The following is an 8,389-nucleotide window of genomic DNA, read 5'->3' on the forward strand; positions in this document are numbered from 1 at the left end:
GGGGGGATGGGTTAGCCTGGTGATGGGTATTAAGGAGGGCACGTTCTGCATGGAGCACTGGGTGTTATGAACAAACAATGAATCATGGAACACTACATCAAAAACTAATGATGTAATGTATGGTGACTAACATAACATAATAAAATAAAATTTAAAAAAAGAATGAAGCAATCGGGGCAGCGCCTGGCTGGCTCAGTCAGTGCAGCATGAGACTTGATCTCAGGGTTGTGGGTTCTAGCCCCACGTTGGATGTAGAGATTACCTAAAAACAAAATCTTTAAAAAAAAAAAGGAGGAGTCAATGGTGAGCAGGTAAATGTCCAATATCTGGCTTTTGAGAGCGACAGGGAAAGCACTTGCTGATTTCTGTGATGTTAATACTCCCACCATGGCCTACCCATTTCAAGCCATCAGCCCAACTTTGCTGAACACAGAGGGAGGAGAGGTGCATAGCTGAGTCCTCTGAGCTGGGACAAGCCAGCTCCGGGCCGCCCTGATTTTGGCCAATGCAACAGATATGCTTATGACCAGTAATACTCTATTAATTCATGTCAAACTTCATGCAATAATTTAATCCATTAGTAAGACCGGAAAGGAGAACTTTGCTATCACTTAGAAATGACCAACATTCAAGCCATCAATTTTTTTTACCCCTTTTTATTTGTCTTTTAAACTTATTTCTGCTTAAAAAGGGCATTGGGGCATATACAAAGCAATGACCTAGCTTTCTTGTAAAAGCCATCCCCACTCTGTGGGCTGTGCTCCAAACGCTTCATTTGGAACGTAATATATTCTTCCATTTAAATGTAATATCAAGGGTGATTGGGTTTCAGGACAACCCACAAGAGCCCATAGATCCACTATGCACTCGAAGTCTGACATGGATGCAGTAGTATTATTTGGGTTTCAGCTAGGGAAGACAGGGTTGTACGCCCCCTGGCCACCGTCCACAGCCGTGAGAGACCCCACTACCTGCCAACTGCCAGGGAAGTTGAGACTTTGCAATAACTCTATGAGGTAGGTAAGATTACTGCCCCCATTTTACAGATGAGAAGACCAAAGCTTATGGAGGTCAAGTAATTTGGTGAGGACCACACAGCTCGTGAGCAGGAAGCCTTTTGGGAAATCCCCCCAGTAAATTGTGTACATAGCAAATCATCTGAGGTTATCCATCATACAAATAATTTAGAAGCACAAAGAATGTTTTTCATAAATTTTGTTCTGGGCTTCAATTTGGTGGACCTAATTCAAGCTTCAACAGACCCAGTCAGTGTGATGGAAGTTAAATTTAGTCTCAGTTTATAAAGTGAGGCTCAGTTTCTGTGATATTCTGAAATACAGAAGTAGCCTCAAAAATGAAACAGAACAGGGGTCCCTGGCTGGCTCAGTTGGTAGAGCATACAACTCTTGATCTTGGGGTCATGAGTTCGAGGCCCATGTTGGCTGTAGAGATTACATCAAAAAAAAAAAGAAAAGAAAAGAAACAGGACAGAAAAAGAAAAGAGTTCAGGTAAAAACTAGTGAAATGCAAATGAGATCTACGCCCGAGTGAGTAGTATTGTACCAGTGTTGATTTCCCAGTTCGATGGTGATGTTCTTTGGTTGTGTGACCTGTTGTCATTGGGAAGAGCCAAAGGAAGGACACGCGGCCATGCTTTTTTTTTTTAAGATTTTATTTATTTATTTGAGAGGCAGAGGGAGAGGGAGTGAGCAAGAGTGCACAAGTAGGGAGAGGGGCAGAGGGAGAAGCAGGCTTCCCAGTGAGCAGGGAGCCCGATGCGGGGCTCAATCTCAGGACCCCAGGATCATGACCTGAGCTGAAGGTGGACGCTTAACGACTGAGCCACCCAGGCGCCCCTTTTTGCACTATTTTGCAACTTCTTGTGAGTCTTAAACTATTTCAGAATTTAAAGACATATAATAATATATATATATATATATACAGTACTTCATTTATGTATATATAAGTTCCATATATATATAAAATATATATAAATAAGGTTCCGTAAATGGTACCAGAGCCCCAGGTCCATTAGCCCAATCTTCTCCCGCTATCCTTTGTACTGTGGCCACTGTCTTGCTATTTTCTACGCTTTCATGTTCTGGCAAATAGATTTAAATTTGTGCTTAAAAGTATTTGCAGACATCTTGCAGCCTGTGTGCTTTCGTAGGTCAGTGAGGAAGGAGGGCAGGCTGGACAGCACTGCTGAGTAGACAGAGTACTATGTCAGACGCTTGAATGTCAGCATCTCACACGACGGCTGTCGAGCTTCTGAGCTTGGGCCTCCCAGCACCGAGCGACATCACACCCGCTCAGTGACCGAAGGCTCCGGGGTTAGCCCGACCTCGCACAAAGATCCATACGGCGTCACTTTTAGACTGTGTTCTGTTGGGCTTTTTCTTTTAACTCTTAAAATGCACATAAATAAATAAACTCTTACAATGCATCTCACTGTTTTACTAAACAACCTGGTGAAAATTAAATCCTCAGGTTGCAAACTTAGTCTGTCTTAGGATTTGTGCGAGAACTTTAAGTGTACAGCAAATAGACCTTTAGCTCCTCCTGTGTTGTCACACAGAACCAAGACTCTATAGCTTCTTTTTCTTTTTTTTAAGATTTTATTTATTTATTTGTCAGAGAGAGAGCGTACAAGCAGGGGGAGTGGGAGAGAGAGAAGCGGACTTCCCACTGAGCAGGGAGCCAGACGTGGGGCTCGATCCCAGGACCCCGGGACCGTGACCTGAGCCGAAGACAGACGCTCAACTGACTGAGCCACCCAGGCGCCCCGAGTCTATAGTTTCTTAAAGGTGCAATACAAAATCTGAACTGTTACCGCAGCAAGTCCTCCAGTAGGAAACCAGCCTGTGGACAGAGGTTATGGAGACCACTGGGTTCAGCCACAATTTCCTCTTCTTACTTTAACAAGACCGTTAAGATAATAATAGCAAACACTTACATAGCACTTAGTACATACCGGGCACCATTTTTTTTAATAGCTTTACAGAAGTAACTCATTTGGTCCTCAAGACATCCCCCTGTGAGGTACATAAGTTATCCCCATTATATCCATGAGGAAATTGAGGCAGGGAATTTAGGTGTTTTTGCCCAAGATTCCATAGTTATTCATGGTCAGTGGTAAAACTGGATTTTAAAGAGAGGCGGTTGAGGGGCAGAGACCACTACACCACCCTGCCTCACCTATATTTTCCTGGAAAAAATTGTGCTTTATATATTTCCCCCGCTTTTTAACAACCAGCAGAACTAGCTGAGGCATCTCTGACTTACTCCTGGTTGAAACAGAAAACAGAGAGGGAATCATCCCACAGTCTGTTCTGGCCTCTCACTTCGCTCGCTTTCCCCCCGGAAACACGCACACTAACCGTCAGCTATACTCCCAGGTGCACGGGCAGACTGGCGGGTCTGACACCAAAGCCCATGCTCCTCATGCTAGTGGTCTACCAACAGGGGGACCAAGTGCTCAGCTCACCTGGGACTTTCCTAGTTCTATCGTTAAAAGTTTCTCAGAACTGGCCCCCTGGGGGTCCTAGGCAAACAGGGGGAGTTAGTCATTCTGTGCTCTTGAACCACCCAGGAAGCTCTTAAAAAGCCACGATGCCTGAGACAGCCCTCCACACCTGCCCTGTCCCCAAAGCAATTACATCAGAGTCCGTGTGGGTGAGGGCGCAGATGCTGTGTTTGTAAAAGGCTCCCCAGGAGGTTCCAGTGTGTGTCCTGAGTGGGGACGGGCTGTGGGCCTCTACTCTCGGGTGTCCTGAGCAACATTTCTCAGACCTTCAGCTCGGGCCTCCCAGGCAGCCCTAAGGCAGGGTCTCAGTCCTGGCCGTCCACCAGGCTCGCCTGGGAGGCCCTTAATAACCACCAATTTGGGAATGTAAAATGGAACAGCTACTTTGGAAAACAGTGTGGCAGTGTCTCAAAAAATTGCACTTATCATGTGATCCAGCAGTCCGCTCCTAGCTACTTACCTAACGGGAATGAATTCACATGTCCACCCAAAGATCCATATACCATTCTAATAGCTCCACACTGAAAACCATCCTAATGTCTATCAATGGCTGAATGGATAAACAGATTGTGGTACCTCCATCCCTGAAATCTTAGCACTAGCAAGGAATGGAATACTGCACCATGCAACAACACGGGTGAATCTCAAAAAATAATTATATTGAGTGAAAGACACTTACTGAACCAAAACAACAACAACAAACCCATACTGTATGGTTCCATTTGTATAAAATTCAGAAAATGTAAACTAATCTAGAGTAATAGCTAGCTTGTCAGAGTTACCTGGTGATGGGGGGAGCAGGGTTAAGGAGGGGTAGAGGGAGGAACTAGAAAGGGACACAGGGAAACTTTTGCGGGTGACCGCCTTGATTGCAGCGAGAGTTTCATGGATGTATACATACATCAAAACTTCTCAATGAGTACACCTTAAAAATGTGCGGTTTATTAAATGCTAATTATACCTCAATCATGCTGTTTAAAACAACAACAGAACTACCAATATTCGGGTCCCAATTCAAGAGATTCCATTTCATGTGCCTGGAACTGGGCCGCGCCTCCAGTACTTTCTAAAGGACCCAGTTGGTTCTAATGTGCAGTGGTGATTGGGAACCATCTGGAGTTACTCTCCCAAACCACTGAAAGGATTAGCAATAACAAGGAGAGGGCGTTGGGGAAGCCTAAGAGATGGTGACGCATTAGGATGACGATGTTGATGATGGTTATAAAGCCCAAACTGCCTTAAGAGATGGCACCAACATGGGGCGCCTGGGTGGCTCAGTTGTTGGGCGTCTGCTTTCAGCTCATGTCATGATCCCAGGGTCCCGGGATCGAGCCCCACATCGGGCTCCCTGCTCAGCGGGGAGTCTGCTTCTCCCTCTGCCCCTACCCCGGCTCGAGCTCACGCACACTCTCTCTCCCCCAAATAAATAAAATCTTAAAGGAGAGAGATGGCATCAACAACGAATAGCTGACTCCACTAGGTGGCATCTGGATGCTTCTCTTTAGCATGACTTCCTCGGGAATCGCAGATTTGGGGCCTTAGCTGCCTGAGGTGTGTTGTGAGAGGGAGCACCGTGCACACAAACCTAGCCAGGCTTGCTGGAAGAGAAAACAGCGAGTCGGGAAGACGTCAGCAGAGTCCAGTGTACTCTCCTCAGCCTATCAGCCTGACTCCATAGTCACAGGGATCAGATTCCTCCATTTCCAAGTCAACGTTCTCGTGTCATCTGAGGTTCAAAGAGCAGAGTTACTTATTCAGGCACTGAGTAACCCATGGGAAGTAAATGACGTTCCTACAGAGAAGACCAACTGTCTTGAGCTTAGAGCACCAGGCAGAAATCACTGTCTCCAATGGACCACCCCAGAGTCTTCTCTCCCTCCATTAAGGAACAGTCCTGACATTTTTTTTTTTAAGATTTTATTCATTTATTTGAGAGAGAGAGAGAGAGCACAAGCCAGGGAGGAGCAGAGGGAGAAGGGCAAGCAAACTCCACGCCGAGCATGGAGCCCCACGCAGGGCTCGATCCCATGACCCACGAGATCAACCTGAGCCAAAACTAAAAGCCAGATATTTAACCGCCCCTTGACATTTTTACATTGCTTCCCCTGGATCTTAGGCCAGTCAGTCAAAAGACACCATGACCAGCCCCCTCTGTCTTCTGCTTCCCATAACCTCTATCCCTGAAGGGGTCCCTCACCATTTTATTTTATTTTATCTTATCTTATTTTAAAGATTTTATTTATTTGACAGAGAGAGACACAGCGAGAGAGGGAACACAAGCAGGGGGAGTGGGAGAGGGAGAAGCAGGCTCCCCGCCGAGCAGGGAGCCCGACGCGGGGCTCGATCCCAGGACCCCGGGATCATGACCTGAGCCAAAGGCAGACTCTTAACGACTGAGCCACTCAGGCGCCCCTGAGCTCACCATTTTAGTCCTCCTGCCATTATCTGGCCTCTGCTGTGCTGAGCCGGAGTCACTTTCCTAAGTGATCACACATCTTCAGGCAGCCCTGAAGGGTCAACCATTTGGGTGGCAATGATTTGGAGGGGGGTGCACACGTTAGGCTTTGCTGTTTGTGCTTCACTGTCCTCCACCAGGGAACATGAAGCAAGTCCCCAAAGGAAGGATCAAAACACACTGAAGAATAACAGCGCACGTCAGTAGTTACAAATTCTCCCCAGAACCCAACAAGAACCAGGGGTCCGAGCTGGCCCTCAGGTCCACAGGCCCCAGAGTAACGCATCTACTTTGTCAGCTTCCTTCTGTCAGGGCTCACCAGGCTCCAGGTAATTCTGTCACCAGGATCCTGCAGGCTGCAGCCGGCCTCTGTGAGAAAAGTACCACTAAAGTAGCTTCGATCACAGGCATTACATAGGAATTACATAGGAATCCCAATGCAGGGCTCTCTTGTATCTGTTCTGCATGTGGGGATTCCACGTATGATTTCTTCAAAGGATTCTGCTGCTAAAACGTTAGCCAGGCACTCTCCTACGTCATCCTGAAATATTCTCCTTCCTAGAAACCTAAGGTCTGTTGCAAATTTGGGTACATGATGTTCAGATCATTTCAGAGAAATGATTCCTCCTCCTTCTTGGAGGGCCTCCTCCAGACTTTGAAGACAAAGAGGCTTGTCCCTCCTCTTTGCTCAAGGTTGTGCCAATCTCCCAACCAATCTCCTTCTCAAGTTCTCTCAGATGCTCAGGGCACAGAATTCTTAAGGGGGGCCCTGACCTCTGAAGATTCAGTCCATGTCCCCAAATGCCCAAAGCTACCTTCTGTTTCAGACTTGGTTCAGTCCCCTGGCATTGGCTTTCTGGTTCCTTGTTTGTTTGTTTGTTTTTCAATTTTTCAATTGCTTAAAAATGATTGGTATTAAATGCTGAGATTTTAAAAATTGTAAAATACATATAAAGTATAAAGAATCATAGTCCATGAGCAAAGATTTTTTTTATTTGTCAGAGAGAGAGAGAAGCAGACTCCCCGCGGAGCAGGGAGCCCAGTGTGGGACTCAATCCCAGGCCCCGGGGATCATGACCCGAGCCGAAGGCGGGCACTCAACCAACTGAGCCACCCAGGCAGCCCAATCCATTGTGTTCTTGGTGAACTTTGGGGTTGCTGTCAGTGTTTGCTATTATGAACGGTGCTGCTGTGAACATTCTTGTACATATATCCTGGTATACCTGTCCAAGGGTTGCTCTCCAAGTGGAATTTCTGGGTCATAGCGCAGAAACATGTTTATATTATCAAAACAATTCAAAATCGTTTTTCCAAAGTGGATGTTGCAATTTATGCTTCCATCATCATTGGCTGTTTTGTTGCCCTGCCCTCGATATCGTCCAACTTCCTAACTTTTACCAGTCCGGTACATGTAAACTTGGCACTTTCTTTTTTTCTTTTTTTAAAAGATGTTATTTATTCATTTGAGACGGAGAGATACATAGAGTGAGAGCAGGAGCAGGGGGAGAGGCAGAGGGCGAGGGGGAAGCAGGACATACGGCTGGATCCCGGGCCCCGGAGACCATGACCTGAGCCGAACGAAGGCAGACGCCCAGCCATCTGAGCGACCCAGGCGCCCCTAGACTGGCTTGTCTGGTAGTGTTAATATGTTTACAGGACTGCGGAAGAGGCTGGGAATATTTTCATGTATATTGGCCATTTGTCTTTTCTCTCCTTTAAGTGCCTGTTCTGGTGAGCGGGAAGGCCACGGGCTTCAGAGCCTGGCACTCAAGGACAGATGTCCCAGCCTAGAGTGTAGTTCCGAAGGTACAACGACGATTGAGGAGCGGCCCTCCTAGGCACCTGCATCCCATCTTGCTCAGCGACATACCCTCAAAACTACTGTCGGAGGGTCTCTGGCCGATACGACCAGCTCCACGCAGCCCAGTTAAGCAGTCGAGGTTGGAGCTCAGGATCCCAGCATGCTTCCCTGACCCACGATCCAGGGGAGAAAACCGGCTGTCTTGCTGCCCGGTCGCCCGCGTTGTGCTGCAGGCTGCTCCCACTGAAGATGGGACTTAGGACTCTCCACTGTATCCTCTAAAATTCCACAGGTTCCTTCTGTGGTGAGTTCATCCTGTGTTATTAGAACCTGAGGTCTCATTCATTGGGTCAACAAGTACTGCGCTAGGTGCTAGAGACGAAAACAGGAAAAGCGCATCAGGCGCAGCCGTCAGGCCGGGCTGGGGAACCCGCCCATCCGCCCACCAGGGCCTCTGCACCGCGCACCGTCGGCCTCGGCGCGGGCCCCACCCCACGCCGCCCCAGGCTTCCCCGCGGTGACGAAGTCCTGAACTCCAGGCCCTGGTCGCCCCGTAAGGGGGGCGCGTCACATGACCGCGCCGGGCGGAGGGGGTGGAGCCCGACGG

Source organism: Callorhinus ursinus, unplaced genomic scaffold (genome assembly GCF_003265705.2).
Source record: "Callorhinus ursinus isolate GAN/ISIS: 27379988/994484 unplaced genomic scaffold, GSC_fseal_2.0 scaffold12, whole genome shotgun sequence".
Classification (NCBI taxonomy): domain Eukaryota; kingdom Metazoa; phylum Chordata; class Mammalia; order Carnivora; family Otariidae; genus Callorhinus; species Callorhinus ursinus.